The 17,033-nt window shown below is 47.1% G+C and overlaps 1 protein-coding gene across 1 annotated transcript in view; it reads left to right on the forward strand.

Moving 5' to 3' along the window:
- The first annotated feature begins 16,486 nt into the window (after positions 1–16,486).
- Cab39 (calcium binding protein 39) overlaps positions 16,487–17,033 on the forward strand; it is a 70,168-nt gene continuing 69,621 nt past the window's right edge. The window contains exon 1 of the mRNA XM_051154231.1: positions 16,487–16,632. The gene's annotated coding sequence lies outside the window, so the exon portion shown is untranslated. The remainder of the gene's footprint in view (positions 16,633–17,033) is intronic.

Here is a 17,033-nt window from a genome sequence, read left to right on the forward strand (position 1 = left end):
CTGGGAATTGAACTCAGGACCTCCAAAAGAGCAGAAAGGCAGTTTTTCTTTTTTCTTTCTTTCTTTTTGGTTTTTGAGACAGGGTTTCTCTGTGTAGCCTTGGCTGTCCTGGACTAACTTTATAGACCAGGCCAGCCTCGAACTCACAATGATCCACCTGCCTCTGCCTCCCAAGTGCTGGGATTAAAGGCGTGAGCCACCACCGTCCAGCGAGGGGCAGTTTTTCTAAGCAGAGCAATTCAGTGAAAAGATAAAAAAGAAGCCAGTTTGAATCAGCCAGCTTGGAGAAGAGTTTTGAGCCAGAGCAGCTGAGTTGAGCCAAGCAACCAGAGTTTAGAAAGATCTACAAATGGCGTACTTATTCAGCAATAAGTCTCAGATGCTGACAACATTATAGGCCTAGATTAGCAGCAGAGGCTGGCAGCTGAAGTCTTCAAAGACTGGGATTACAGAAGATTAGATTGTACAGAGGCTAGAAGCTTCCAGGACTAGGCCTATGGATAGACAGAAATGCCCTGTCCTCAGCCCAAGGTGTGTATTTGTAAAGCTTGGGTATGGCTCTCATCTCATCTGAGGAAATAAAAACAACATTTACACAGCCCTAATCCTGCCAGAAGACCCCTGAAGTTCAGATGGCATTGATTCCACATGGGAAGGCTGAAGAAGCTGAAGAAGTATCTGATGCAAGCTGAGGAGAGCAACAGGAGTAAGGCGTGTGCTTCAGAAGCTGCAAAGTGGGGCAATGCACACTGCTTTTTCCTCAGGTCTCTATAGCAAAGCCATCCACTGGAAGGCTCTTCCTACTCTGAGAGTTGATCTCCCCTTCAGTCACTCCTGTCCTTCAGACATGTCCAGGGGATGTGTACTCTTGTGATTCTAAATTCCTTCAAGTTGACAATCAAGACCATCCATCAAATCACCTACATGGGTATGTTAGCGTTCTACTGCTGTGACAAAATACTTGAGAAAAATCAATGTAAAAAGCAGAAAGGTTTGGTGATGCACGCCTGTAGTCCCAGCACTCAGGGAAGCAGATGCAGGTGGATCTCTGAGTTCAAGGCCAGCCTAGTCTACATAGTGAGTCCAGGACAGCCAAGGCTACATAGAGAAACCCTGTCTCGAAAAACAAAGAAGGAGAAGAAGAAAAGGAGGAAGAGGAAAAGGAAAGGGGAAGTTTATTGAAGTCTGACTTCAGTGATCAAATTTCCTTTCACTAGGCCCCACTTTCTAAAGGTTCCATCACCTTTTAATAAAGGCCTAATAATAAGCCTTTTAAATATGGACCTCTGAGGGACACTGAAGGTCAAAACCATAACAATGGGAGAACTATGCAAACGGGCCAACATCTAAGAGAACCGTGATATATTGTTTTGCTTAACAGTAATCAAAACTCATTCCTGAGCAGAAAAGATCTAGTCCTCTGTGGATCTGTGATCTTTGAGACAATAGGTGATGGGGTGTTGGGGAGATTTCTGAGCACTGTGCCCTACTACTATGGACCAGTAGATAGCATAGTTGAGTCTCTGCTCTGAGGTGCAGAGGGACCCCACAGATCTCTTTGACTGCTGACTTATCTCCTCACGGACATCTCACTGCTGCTAGTGCCACCTAACCAAAAGCTCTTGGCCTTATCCTTACTTAGATACTTTGATGTGAAGCATCATCTGACTTCTTGCAATCAGCATCACCTGAGGCAGTGTGCTCCATCCTGATTATACCAAGACAGCTAAATAGTCATAACCATCTTTTAAAGTTCAGATCTTCCATCCAAGGCAATTGAGAAAAAACTTACTATTGGAATTAGCCAGTGTGTGCCAAGGCTGGCAGGTATTGCTGTCTTTGTAAAGAAAAAGAGCAGAGAACTTTATCAGAAAAAGGGTACCCCAAGATAAGAGGAAGCCGTTTGGAAGGAAAACTAGGAGCCTGCTCTATTTCACAGTCATCAGATCCCATGTAAATACTTAGATCCCAACACTCAGGAGGCAGATGCAGGAGAATATGAGTTCAAAGGCAGCTTGATCTACATAGCCAGTTCCAGGCCAGCCAGCTGTTTTGAAAAAACAACAGTATGGTGGAGAGATGGATCAGTGGTTAAGAGCGCTGGCTGCTCTTCCAAAGGACCCAGGTTCCATTTCCAAAACCCACTTGGCAGCTCACACCTGTCTGTAACTCCAGTCCCTAGGAGATTAGACACCCTCACACGGATGTATATACACACAAAACACCAATGCATATTAGCTAGATAGATTGATAGATTGATTAAAAACAACAGCTATGACTCAGAGCCATCATTTTCCTCCCTGAGGCCCAAACTTTGTCTTAGTAACTTAATCAGGCCCATCATCGTAAGAGACTGTCACTCACTCACTGGTGAACTTTTTCAAGGTATAATGTCAGCACAGAGGATTCAGTCTATTCATAAAATTGAACTTCTGAGATCACATGGCTCAGGTGTGGGCCTGCAGGCCAGTGAAGAAGCCTTTACAGACACACTTGGGCCAAATACTTAGAAATACTATGGGACTCCTCCTGTAGCACAGGGCATGGTTTTTTTTTTGTTTTTTGTTTTTGTTTTTTTTTTTTTTTTGGTTTTTCGAGACACGGTTTCTCTGTGTAGCCTTGGCTGTCCTGGACCCACTTTGTAGACCAGGCTGGCCTCGAACTCACAGCCCCTGCCCCTGCCTCCCGAGTGCTGGGATTATAGGCATGGGTCACCACGCCCAGCTCACAGGCCATGTCTTAATTAGGGTTTCCTTTGCTGTGAAGAGACACCATGACCACAGCAACTCTTATGAAGGAAAACATTTAATTCAGGCTGGCTTACTGTTTCAGAAGTTCAGTCCATTATCACTATGGCGAGAAGCATGGCAGCGTGCAGGCAGACACGGTGCTGCTGAAGAAGCTGAGAGTTCTACATCTGGATCTGCAGGCCACAGCAGCAGAAGACAGTCCCATCCCACACTGGATGGAGCCTGAGCATAGGAGACCTCAAAGCCTGCCCTCACAGCGACAAACTTCCTCCAACGAGGCCACACCCACTCCAACAAACATATGAATGTCCAGGACAGCCAAGGCTACACAGAGAAACCCCGTCTCGAAAAACAAAACAATACCAAACAAACACATGAGTCTATGGGGGCCAAACCTATTCAAACCACTGCAGGCTCATTTCCAGCCACCTACTTGCCAAGGTGGTGTTCTAAGTCACCAGTTATCTAGTGGTCTTGATTAGCACCCCAATTGTAGAGTCCTAGTCCATGGCTTAGTGTGGACTTATCTCTGTTTTGTTAAAATATTAAGTGACAACTGGGCAGTGGTAGTGCATGCCTTTAGTCTCAGCACTTGGGAGGCAGAGGCAGGCGGATCTTTTTAAGAGGCCAGGCTGGTTTCAAAAGTGAGTTCCAGGACAACCAAAGCTGTAGATAAAGAAATCTTGTCTCTAAATACATACATACATACATACATACATACATACATACATACATACATACATACACACACACACAAGCAAGTGAAAAGTGACTCAGGTTCCTGAGAGCTTCCACCATTGCCAGACACAGCTCCTTTTCAGCCAGAATTCACCCTGCTTAGCACTTGTCTGCATCTCCCTAGTTATTAACTTTTGAGAAAATATTTTCAACATCACCCCTGGCAACATGACACACAATCAACATGACCCGTTTCCCTGCCCGCCTCTGTCCAGTTTCCCGGCTCTGTCGTTCTTTTATGGTCCAGAAAACACTTTCCACAGTGAGTTTAGCTTCTCACTTGCCATGAAACGCTTGCTACCAGCACCATGCTGGCCTGAGAACACCACATAGGCTATCCAAGGGTGCTAGGAATTCTCACGGATTCTCTAGTGACCACTAGTCCCTGGGACGAGCTCCAGATATGCATATTTGCCCGTGAGGAGATAGATCCCAGTACAGTTGCAGATGGTGTCTCCCTTTACTCACTGCCTTCAAACATGTGTCCTGGCTGCACACAGTCTGTCCCATGGGGCTTTCTTTGCCAGCTCTCACTGCTCTGCCAAGGAAAACAAGGAAGTAGAGTTAGGTTAAAGTCTCGCATGTCTTCTTATTTTATATTTTTTGGCCCTCTATGGCCTCCCTGGCCCCAGTTTTCAGAGTCTCCTAAAGACTCACCCTTTTTCTTCATACTGGTAAGTAAGCTACCTGAGTGACCCCTGTGCTTCTGTCTGCCTTCTGCCCTGTGACAGACATTGGGTGACATCAACATTGGGTGTCTCCCTCCACCTGTTTTGTTTGGGCAGGGTGTGGAGGTTTGAATGAAAATGGCCCCCATGGACTGGAGAAATGGCTCAGTGGTTAAGAACACTGCATGCTCTTCCAAAGGACCTGGGTTCAATTCCTAGCACCCACATGGCAGCTCATGACTGTCTGGAACTCCAAGATCTGACATCCTCACACCAATGCACATAAATTAAAAAATAAAATAAAAAGGAAATGGTCCCCATAGGCCCATAGGGAGTGGCACTATTAGGAGGTGTGGCCTTGTTGAAGTAGGTGTGGCCTAGTTGTAGAAAGTGCATTGCGGGTGGGGGTGGGCTACTACTTTGAGGTCTCAGAAGCTCAAGCCAGGCCCAGTGTCACTCTCTCTTCCTGCTGCCTGCAAATCCAGATGTAGAACTCTCAACTACTTCTCCAGCACCGTGTCTTCCTGCGTGACATCGTGCTCCCTCACATGACGGTGAAAATGGACTTAACCTCTGAACTGTAAGGCAACCCCGATTAAATTGCTGTGGTCATGATGTCTCTTCACAGAAACAGAACACCAGCTGAGACACAGGGTCTCATATAGGTACAGCTAAACTTGCCACGTAGTCAAGGAAAACCTTGAACCACTGATCTGCCTGCCTCCACCTCCTAAGTATAGGGATTATAGGCGTATACCACCACAAAGTTTTGTGTAGTATTAGGTAGCAAACCCAGTGTCTCATATATGCTAACCAAGGACTCTAACAACATCCCCAGAACTCCTTCACTTTATTTTTTTGTTTTTACAGGGTCTCTCACTGAATCTGGACCTCATAAGTTTGGCTACACTGGCTAGCCAGCAAGCTTCTGGGATCCTCCTTTGGCTGTCTTCCTAGCACTGTGATTAGAGGCGAACACGAAAGTGCTCAGCTTTTAAAGTGGATGCTGAGAATCCAAAGCCAGCTCCCCAGAAGTGTGCACCCAGTGCTTTGCCCACTGAGCTACCCCAACCCCCAGCACCAGCACCTTCCTCCTCTAGTCTGTTTGACACTGGGATGGTGAATGGACTGTATGTAGTTCATAGGGTTAACACCCCCCATGACTAAAAAGAGCCCCAGGGCACAGATGGTTGTCTCTCCAGCAAGACAGTCAGGGTGATGCGTTGGCTACCATTAAAAGCAGTCCTCAGCCAGGCATGGTGACACACACCTTTGATCCCAGCCCTCAGGAGGCAGAGGCAGGCAGATCTCTGAGAGTGAGGCCAGCCTGATCTACAAAGTGAGTTCCAGAACAGCCAGAGTGACACAGAGAAACCTGGTCTTTAAAATAAAAAATAAATTAATTAAAAATGTAAAAAGTAGTCCTTAATGGTACAGTGATAGCTAAAATTAGCTGATAATTAAGAAGGCAGGTTTTTTTGTTTTTGTTTTTGGAGACAGGGTTTCTCTGTATAGCCTTGGCTGTCCTAGACTCACTCTGGCCTCGAACTCACAGAGATCCACCTGCCTCTGCCTCCTGAGTGCTGGGATTACAGGCAAGCGCTACCACGCCCGGCTAAGGAGGCAGTTTTACTCAGTTCTTATTCAGGATGATCAGACATCTTTCTTTATTGAGGAGTACCTCAAAGAGAGCCTGAGGTTTGTAGATGCAAGTTATAGAAAGGCACCACCCCTGCAGGCTACAGGAGTCACGAGAAAGGATGGAAATGGGGTTTCTGACTAAAGTTGTGAGTTCTATAAGGCCCTTTATAGTCAGATAGTTCATCACTTCTGAAATGTACAGGGCAGAGGCATTTCTTAACCATGACTAATGAAACTGCCTAAGACTCCTATATAGTGCTACACTGACAAGCCCAATTCTGCTCAAGGTGGCTGTCTTCCATCAGTGAACATCTCCAGCAAGCACAAACCTCCCAAGCGTGTCCAAGGACTGAGTTGGGTCTGCGTATTGTTTGATTTCAGTTCTGAGGACTGAATCCAGGACTTCACACACTCCCAGAAAGCACACCTCTCTCTCTAAACTCTACCCCTGGCCCTTGGAACCTTCAGTCCTCCTGACACAGCCTTCCAAGTGCTGGCAGTACAAGCTTGTACCACCACACCCACTTCTCCTTTAAAGTCCAGTTGAACAATCTGTTAAGAAGTAGGTTGTGGGGCTGGAGAGATGGCTCAGAGGTTAAGGGCACTGACTGCTCTACCAGAGGTTCTGAGTTCAATTCCCAGCAACCACATGGTAGCTCACAACCATCTATAATGTGATCTGATGCCCTCTTCTGGCTTGCACTGTATACATAATACACAAATAGATAAATCTTTTTGAAGAAGAAGAAGAAGAAGACGAAGAAGAAGAAGAAGAAGAAGAAGAAGAAGAAGAAGAAGAAGAAGAAGAAGAGGAGAGTTGTTTTGTTTGGTTAGTTGTTTTTGATACAGGGTTTCTCTGTGTAGCCTTGGCTGTCTTGGACTTGCTTTGTATACCAGCCTGGCCTCGAACTCACAGAGATCCACCTGCCTCCCTAGTGCAGGAATTAAAAGTGTGTGCCACCATCACACCCAGCAAAATGAGTTGTTTTAAGGTCTTAGAAAAGGATGCAAATCTGGAATGGTGTGTCTTACTATAATCCCAGTACTTGGGACACTGGAGGCAAGAGGACCATTATGAGTTGACACCAGCCTGGGATAGACACAGTCTCAAAATAAACACATAGTAAAATAAATAAAAGAAGGATTCCTGAGATAGAGAAATAATCATACAAAAGGTCCATTACCAAGCTGGTAAGATGGCCCTGCAGAAAAAATTACTTGATATTCAAGCCTGTCTGTCTGGATTCGATTCCTGGGACCTACAATAGAAAGAGAGTTGTCTTCTAACCTTCTTTGTTTGTTTGTTTTTGTTTTGTTTTGTTTTTTTGAGACAGGATTTCTCTGTGTAGCCTTGGCTGGCTGGCCTCCCTTTGTAGACCAGGCTGGCCTTGAACTCACAGTGATCCACCTGCCTCTGCTTCCCGAGTGCTGGGATTAAAGGTGTGCACCACCACACCTGGCTTAAGAGGAAATCTATTTGTTGTTGCTGTTGTTTGTTGTTGTTGTTGTTGTTGATCTTCTAACCTTCTTACATACACTGTGGCATACAAGTGCACAAATGTGCACACACATAATTATAATAATAATTAATTTTAGCTGGGCTTGGTGGCTCAACTTTTAGTCCCAGCACTTGGGAGGCAGAGGCGGTTGTCTAGGACACCCAGGGCTACACAGAGAAATCCAGTCATCAAAAAAAATAAATGCCAAGCATGGTAGCACATGCCTTTAAATCCCAGCACTCGGGAGGCAGAGAGGCAGTGTGTCCCAGTGAGTTCTAGGACAGCCTGGTCTACAGAGTCCAGGACAGCCAAGATAACATAGAGAAACCCTGTCTTGAAAAACAAAATAATATATATATGGCATACTTTGCAATAAAAATCCAGTAGCTGGACCGTGAGAGAATTACTTCAGTGGAGTCCAACATCACTAGAAGAAAACAATGTCCTGGTAGCAGTCCTTGCACTCCCTAAGGCTGAGTTGTGATGTTCCTAGCAGTATCCTTAGCCTTGCTCCTTTTCATATGAGGACATACATGACCTAAGATCTGGGCTAGACTCCTTAGTGGTACAGTGACTCACCCAGGGAGAATTCTTGTGGTCTGCTGAGGTGTTTCATGCAGTAAGGTTACGGCCAGGTCAGGGTTTCCATTTGCACAACTGCCATAGGTTCTGGGGCATAGGCCAGCTGCAAGGCAACCTCAACTCTTGCCAGCCTAGGCCAGTGGAAGGGAAAGTCGGGGATTACAGTGAAATACGAAAGAAACCTGGAGAAACGGGGAATGTGGTACAGGGGAACTATTTGGGTGAAGAAACACGATATGGTCCAAACAAAACAAAACAAAAGGAAACCATTTTTTTTTTCCTTGAGGAGTGGGGTAAGGAATCAATTAAATCTCATCGTCAGCTATCTGCATTGTATGAAGAGAAACAGGAAACTCAAAGACGCGGGGAGCAGCATTGTGTCCCATGAGTGGAAAGAGTGTAACATACATTAAAACATGAGTTTCCTTCTCTTTTCATAAAGATTGTCTGAAAGAACCTTCTTGATCACAGACGAAGGCCAGTCTCCTTAGTTTTGGCCACTGTTTCCCAGAAACAGGAAGCACGGCAATTTATCTTGAGCTTGATTTGCTGGGCAACCTCAATAAACAGCCTCAAGCTGTTTATTTCTTATTTGGGTTGTGATGTCCCAGTCTGGTCTCAAGCTCTTTCTGTACTTGACAATAAAATCAGACTTCTAATCTTCCTGCCTCTCCCTCCCAAGTGTTCAGATGGCAATGTTTTAATTCATTAATGTATTAATTGAATGCCCAGGTGCTGGAAGCCTTTGGAGACTAGAAAGCCAAAACCAATGAGTTCGTATTGAATTCATTTCCAGAACATATAAATTTGAACAGATTTGCCAGGAATTCACCTTCCTTAGTCTCCTATAAGGCTAGGAGCTCTAGAAGCTCTATATAAATTCACACTGGGCGTGGTGGTGCACGCCTTTAATCCCAGCACTTGAGAGGCAGAGGCAGGTGGATCTCTATGAGTTCCAGGTCAGCCTCCACCTGCCTCTGCCTCCCAAATGCTGGGATTAAAGGCGTGTGCCACCACGTCCACCTCCAATTTATTTTTTAGTACTTCTTTCCTTTTAAAGTGTCTTAGGGCTGGAGAGATGGCTCAATGGTTAAGGAAGGGCACTGACTGCTGTTCCTGAGGACCTGGGTTCAAATCCCAGCACCCACATGACAGCTCACATAGGCATGTATGCAGGCAAAACACCGATGCACATAAAGTAAAGGTAAGTAAAATCTTAAAAAATGGTTAAAAAATGTTTCTTCCAGGGTGGTGGTAGTGCACACCTTTAATCCCAGTACAGAGGAGGCAGAGGAAGGAGGATCGATGTGAGTTCGAGGCCAGCCTGGTCTACAAAGTGAGTCCGGGACAGCCAAGGCTATACAAAGAAACCCTGTCTCCAAAAACAAAAAACAAAAACACACAAACAACAAAGCACAGTGTGGTAGTATACACTTTCAATGCCAGTACCTGGGAGACAGAGGCAGGCAGATCTCTGTGAGTTCAGGGGCAATCTGGTCTACACAGTGAGTTCCAGTACAGCCAGGATGGCACAGTGAGACCTTGTTGAAAAAAAATTAAGAGAATATAAAATATTAGAATTATTAGGCAACATGGACTCCTGAGCCAGGTTAAGATCACAGTTACTAAAGTGGGCGTGGTGGTGCACATCTGTAATCCCAGCTCTCTGGGAGGCAGAGGCAGGTGGATCTCTGTGAGTTCGAGGCCAGCCTGGTCTACAAATGGAGTCCAGGACAGTGAAGGCTACACAGAGAAACTTTGTCTTGAAAACCAAAACAAAACAAAAGACCATAGGGGACTGGAGAGATGGCTCAGAGGTTAAGAGCACTGAGTTCAATTCCCAGCAACCACATGGTGCCTCATACATGATGAAATCTGGTGGAAGAATACTGTATCCAGAATTAAAAAAAAAAAAGATCACAGTTACTGTAAACTAATTCTTGACCATTTCAAGTCAGCATACAGTATTTTTTCTTTTAATAAATGTGGGGAGATAACATGATGAATTCCAATTTTTCTTGAGATTTATTTTTGTTCAAGTAACCAAGAAAACCACAAAGTCAGCAAAATCAACAAAGATCGTTCAGATAAAACACGGGTTTTTTATCCTTTAGGTAAACTATACAGGGGAAAACAATAACAACAACAACAACCAAAAACCCATCTTTCCACAAACTCCTGTTCATCTTCTCTTGCTGGTGTACCCAATCACTAGGAACCCACAGGGTTCAAACAACACACACACTACAAGAGAGTAAATGGAGACCCGAAGACCAAGATCAGCGCCACTGAGCCAATATGTAGCAAGCAGCAGGACACAGTCTTCCAGACTTGAACAGAGAACCCCAGCCCAGGTCCTTAACATCTACAGAGTTTCTTCTCACCGTATAATGTCTCTTCAGATTACAAAACTTCGGGCTTGGACATCTTTGGAGGACCTCCTTTAGGGAGACTTATAATCTCATTTTAACATCCAAATTCTAGCAGATGTGAGATTAAATCTCATTTTACATTTTGAATTTTATTTTATGTGTTTATTTACTTTTGGTCTTTCTTTCTTTTTTGTTTTTTCGAGACAGGGTTTCTCTGTGCAGCCTTGGCTGTCCTGGACTTGCTTTGTAGACCAGGCTGGCCTCAAACTCACAGAGATCCACCTGCCTCTGCTTCCCTGAGTGCTGGGATTACAGGTGTGCACCACCATTTAAAAATTTTTTATTTTGTGTGTATGAATAGTGCCCTCCGAGGTCGGAAGAGGGTAACTGGGTCCCTTGGAACTGGAGTTATGAATGGTTGGCCATCATGTGAGTGCTGGGAACTCTGTAAGAGCAGCAACTGCTCTTAACCACTGAACCATCTGTCCAGCCCCTAACGCTCTTTTCTACAGTCTCACAGACAAAGCCAGTGAGATGGCTCAGCCCATAAAGGTACCTGCCACCAAGCAGGCCTGCCACAGATTCTCAGGCTTGACCTCCCACATGGGCACCACAGAAAGTAGGCACATACATGTACACACACACACACACAAAACAAACAAACAAACAAAAAACCTCATATAAGTCTAAAAAGCAAAATGCTTCAAACCTCAGCCAGAATTGACCACGACAAAACTTCCTTTCCCAGAACCTTCTCAACTTTCTATATATCCATTCACTCTGTGTCCTACACTTTCTCTTTCTCATTCTAGAACAACTTGTCATTCACATCAAGATAAAAGCATCGCCCTTTCCCCCTTGACAGAACACATCTGGATCCCGCAGACGCAGGACCTTTTTCCCCTTCCTTCCACTCAGCCAAGCCTCTTCTGGAACCTCCATTTTCTTCTTTCTCTGCTATTGCAACCCTTTCCTTCCTGAGAGACCTCTGAAAGGCTGTGAGCTCAAGCCTCATCTGGTTTTCTAGAGCCTTCCAGCAAGATGCTCCTCTCCAGCTAGACTCCAAAACTTTTCTCCCTGCTCTGTGGTTTCATTGTACCTATTGTCACATCTTAGGTTTTCTGACACCTAGCTTCTTCACTCAAGCCTCTTTCCCCGAAGAAGAAGCTGTTGCAGCATTCCGCAGCTTCTCCTCAGACCTCTTATCTCTTCCCCTTCTAGTAGCTTTAGACTGCTAATTAGTCTTCCCCTGAGTGACAACAACGCTTTCCTGGTTTTCCTCCAGGCTTCTGATTGCTACAAGATAACCGCCCATCTTAGTAAGTAGCCCTATCAGCCAAACGGCCCCTCCCCCCACCAAAACCGGCTTGCTTCCTGGAGTCTTCCTTCTTTCTTATCCCTACCAAATCATTAGGTACTAACCTCTAAAGCTGCCTGGCTCATTTCGACTTGTCACCAGCCCCAGCTCAGACCTCCATTCTCTGTCACCAGCCCCCAGCTCAGACCTCCTTTACCTCTTGGCTGACCCCAGTAGCTTCCTACTGGTCTCACTGTCTGTAACCTGGTGCTCCTGTCATTCTGTGCATGTTTGATTAGAGAGATGTTTTGAATTCCAAAGTGCACATCTGAACGTGGCATCGGGATATCATTCAATGGGACACTGCTTGCTCTGCAGGAATGACAAGCAACAACAACAAAAACCCACACCTGCACATGGCACTCAATGGTGGCATCCAGTTTCAATGTGCACTCCCAGTACATCCATGCTGAAGTCCAGGCTCCTTAGCATGGAGGACTTAGCTTTTCAATGATTACAATTTTGCTTATCTTTGCAACTTTATCTAGTTCTATCCTTCCCCACGCCCAACCCTAAGCTCTAAATATACAACTACTTGTACATAGGCAGGTCCTCTAACTCACCATGCTGTCTGTGTTTTCCCTCGAGCCCCATTAGTCAACTTACTAGATCTCTTAGTAGCTTTGTGTCTCCCTCTCCTGTAATTGCCCACTTGACCTGAGTGTCTTCCCTGGACACTAAGTATCAGCCACTGCTTCGTTGCCATGATGCAAGGTCATCATTTACTCTCAAGAAGCATCTGTCAATGAGATTTGGAGACTCAGGTTTGGTGAGTTTGAGGGTGTGGCCGGGTGGGTGGATGAGAAGGGAAGCAAACAGGAGTGCTGCAGAGCTCAAGCTTCAAGGGCAGAGACATTCTGGAAACCACAGTGTCCAGGGCAGGGCTGGCCTAATGGCTGCTGAAGTGGAGGGCAAGTGAAGGTCATTGAGACAGCATGTGAGGGGACTGTATCCAACAGGGTGAGTTGCAACGATATAGCCAGGTGAAGGAAGGCACTGGGTGGGGTGGGAGGGAAGCCATGAGTCAGGCTCCAAAGTCCTTTCCTAGAGAGTCTAATTAAGGCAGGGAAAATGCTTGCCTCCTGTGCCCAGCTTCAGATAGGAAGAGAAAGAGAGGGATGATGGGAGATTGACACGGGATGGGCCCTGGCTCTAGGGAGACAATGACAACAACCCATCTTTATGACCCTGTGTTTTGTGGATACAACACAGGAAAACAAAGCACCTCTGAGAAAGTTTCAAGATGAAGACAGAGAACTTTCTAGAAAGTAGTGGCATGTACAGAGAAACAGTTTGGGTAGAAAAATTTCCAGAGACTCCTAACAAAAGAATATGGACAGCATCTCTCCAGTGTGAATTCAGGCAGAGATGGTGGCACACACCTTTAATGCCAGCACTAGGGAGGCAGAGGCAGGTGGAGCTCTGTGAGTTGGAGGCCAGCCTGGTCTACAAAGCAAGTCCAGGACAGCCAAGGCTACACAGAGAAACCCTGTCTCGGGGAAAAAAAAAAATCCAGCGGCCAGATTCAAACTAGAATTTGTTAACCCCCATTCTGGAAATGTCTATTGTCTCCCTGGTACAATTCTTAGTTGTTTTGGGTTTATGCAAATTAAAAGGTTAATCAAGAATGTTAGTCTGAGCCCTCAAGCAAAGGAGCCACAACTCTGCATGTGGAATTATGCATCCTATGCATTCTTTTCTTCTTCTTCTTTTTAAAAAAGATTTATTTATTATGTTTACAGTGTTCTGCCTGCATGTACATCTGCAATCCAGAAAAGGGCACCAGATCCCATTATAGATGTTGTGAGCCACCGTGTGGTTGCTGGGAATTGAATTCAGGACCTTTGGAAGAGCAATCCGTGTTCTTTTTTTTTTTTTTTTTTTTTAATTTATTTTTATGTTCATTGGTCTTTTACCTGCATGTATATCTGTGTGAGGGTGTCAGATTCCCCTGGAACTGGAGTTAGAGACAGTGATGAGCTGACATATGGGTGCTGGGAATTGAACCTGGGTCTTCTGGAAGAGCAGTCAGTGCTCTTAACCACTAAGCCACCTCTCTAGCCCCCTAGGCATTCTTTTATTCTGTGGGATGAAAAAAGCCTCTCCTCTTAAAACAAAGAGGGTCAAGTCCAGCCTAGTCTACATAGTAAACTTCAGACTACCCAGGACTATGCAATAAAACCTTGCCTCAATAAACAAACAAACAAACAAAACAAACAAAACACTAACAAAAACTTCATAGGCACACATCACCAACGACAACCCCAGAACCATGTGTACCAGTAAGTTTCAGAATTAGGTAACATTTGCTCACCCTTGAATTTCACTTGCAAAGGGCCAAGGGCTGCACCCACCTTTCACCCTCCCACAGCCACAGGGAGAACATGCAGGACAGCTCTTGTCAGCTGCCTTCCCATACTTGGAGGCCTCTTACAGAATCTGGCTAGGTTCTCTAGAAGCTTCCAGCCTGTTTGAGGTGAAGCATCCTTGGTTGAATGGATTTTAAGCGTTAGCATGCTGACTTTTTTGTTTGTTTCTTGAGATACATCTGGCTGGTCATGCCACATCACCAAGACGACCTTGAATGATTCTGTCTTCCCCTCCACTCCCAAGTGCTAGGATTATAGGAATGCACTATTACACCTGACTTTTACATACCTACACACAGTGGACATATGTTTTTGTTTTGATGTGTGTGGGATGTGAGACAGACTGTGTAAGGGTGTGCGGTGTTTTTCCGTTGAAAACAGAATAGGTGATGTTTGTCCACTAGAAAAGGAACCACCAAGCCGGGCATGGTGGCGCACGTCTTTAATCCCAGCACTCGGGAGGCAGAGGCAGGCGGATCGCTGTGAGTTCGAGGCCAGCCTGGTCTACAGAGTGAGTCCAGAACAGCCAAGGCTACACAGAGAGACCCTGTCTCGAAACCCCCCACCCCCCAAAAAAACATTAGAGTTTAACAGGTCCTCAGACCTTAGCACAACTGATACCAGGATGGAAGTACCATTCAGGCCTTGAGGTCCAGGACATAGGCAGCGACACCTGCCAAAAATGAGAACAAGGGCCTATTTCCCCAAAGTCCACAGTTTTGGGAAAGTCCATAAATGTACTAACCTTGCCTTTTGGCTTCTGCAGTCCCAATTCTGGATAACTGTTCTTGCTAACTGAGGCATGTCAACCCAGGAGATAGTTTTTTGTGCTTAAAAGCTCATCCTGGGAAAGGCTCAGGACTGCCCTTGTGTCCCAAACACCAAAAAGACTTTCTATTGGCTTGACCCCGTGCCTGAGTGGTTTTTCTCTGGTACATGCCTCACAACAATAGGCACAGGTCATCCACTCTGCCTCCCTCTTCTGAGTCTCAGCTTCCTCTGTGTGCACACAAGCCGCATACTAAATAAGACAAGCATTCAACACTCGCACCGTTCTAGAGGGTTTCAGCAACCTCTAACTCCGGTCCTTGCTGAAGTCCTAGGGCCCTTCACTCTGGTCTTCACACACGGTCACAGTGATCAACGACCTTTTAAGACTGCCAAAGCCTGTCCCTTTCCTGCTTTAAAGCCTACGGATAACTCGCCCTTCTCGGGGAGAGAAGTCCTCACAGGAGACTCACACTGCAACACACACCGTCATCCCTCCTCACCCAGGATTTTAAACTATTCATTAGTACATATTATTGCTTTGGTTATTTGCTCTACTTCACAGGAGCAAGGACTGCTTGAGGGTCACTGCTTCTACCCCCGCCCTCATAGTCCTTAGCACACCGGTAGTTGTCCAAAGAATCCTGATAATCTGCCATCAGACCTCTATAATGCATTATTTTCTTCCTGTGAGGGTGCTTGTGGCAGTTATCACTGTGTCATTGCATTTATTTTATTTTTTATTTATTTATTTTGTTTAGTTTAGTTTTGATTTTTTTCAAGACAGGGTTTCTTTGTGTAGCTTTGACTGTCCTGGACTTGCTTTGTAGACCAGGCTGGCCTCGAACTCACAGAGATTCTCCTGTCTCTGCCTTCCTGAGTGCTGGGATTACAGGCATGCACCACCACCGCCTGGCTTTTATTTTTGTTTTTTGAGACAAGGTTTCACACAGCCCAGGCTGACATGAACCTTTGAAGCCTAGGATGACCTTGGGCTCCTAATCCTCCTGAGTTCACCTCCAAATTACTGGGAGTACAGGCATCCCTCTGCTCCACTTCCCTCTGGAAGTAGGATTTGTACCCTGGTTAAATCCTACTTCTTTGGACTATTTCATTCTCATTCTCATTCCCTCCCTCCCTCCCCCCCCCCCCCCCCTTCTGTCAAGAGATGCCAACATGAAGTTACGGGCTCTGCAAAAGCATGGAAGAACCAATTTGAAACAGTTTTGAGTCCTCTGCAGAATTAAAGCTTTAAGATTTGAGGAAGTGAGCGTGTGTTCCTCCAGGAATGGGGATCAGATGCCCAGGACCGGTTGAACACCAACCAGCAAGTGAAGGGCACTTAAAGATAACTCCAGTTCCGTTTCTGCTTTTTTCTGTGCCCCAAGCCCTCCTCTTGCCCGAGAGTCAGGCGTCCTGAGTCCGCCCGGCCGTCCGGGGGCGCCCGAGGCCGCAGAGGGCGTTCCGGCGCCGCCCGACATCGCGCCTTCGGCGGCTGCGCAGTGCGCACGTCAAAGCCGGGCTCAGGCCGGAGCTGGGCGCGGGGCGCCAGGAGCCGCGCGGCCTGAGAGAGTCTGGGGCTTCAGTGTCCGCGCGTAGGCGGAGGCGACCTCGGAGGCGAAGGCAGTGCCGGACCTCACAGCCACAGCCCGACCGAGCGCAGCAGCGCGGCGGCCAAAGCAGGAACCCCTGGGCCACCGTCCGCCCGCGCAGCCGCCGCCGCCGCCGCGGGAGCCCGTCGCCCGGTGCAGCTGCGGGCGGAGGACAACGGAGGGCCGGAGCGTCCGAGCCGCGCCGCGAGGACCGAGCGAGCAGCCCGAGGCGGCGGCGGCAGAGGACGGGGACGGCGACGACGCGGAGAGGGAGCTCCCTGGCTCGGCCCAGCCTAGTGAGTGACCCCCCGGCCCGGCCCTTCTCGCGACGCGGACACGGACGCCCGCCGGCTTCCGCCCGACCCGCCTCCATTTTCCCGGGTGGCGGCGGCGGCGGCGGGAGCGGCCCGGGGTAGCCGGAGTCCCGGGCGCCGCCCTTGTCCTCGCCGGTGCTAGGCTCCTGGGGCCTGCGGGCCGGCGCTGCAGCTAGCCCGGGGAGAGCTGGCTCGGGCAGCTGTCACTCCCGCAGCGCCGGGGGACTCCGGGCACCCAGTCTCCCGAGCCCCGCGCAGCCTCCCTGTTAGCGGGACGCAGACACTGTCTTTGTAGGGACCTTTCAGGAAGACACCTAACTGATTTCTGGCTAGGAATTGTGCGGTAGGCGCGTTCCCAGATTCGGTTGGAGCAATCCAAAGCG

The sequence above is a fragment of the Acomys russatus genome, chromosome 12 (assembly GCF_903995435.1).
Source record: "Acomys russatus chromosome 12, mAcoRus1.1, whole genome shotgun sequence".
NCBI lineage: Eukaryota > Metazoa > Chordata > Mammalia > Rodentia > Muridae > Acomys > Acomys russatus.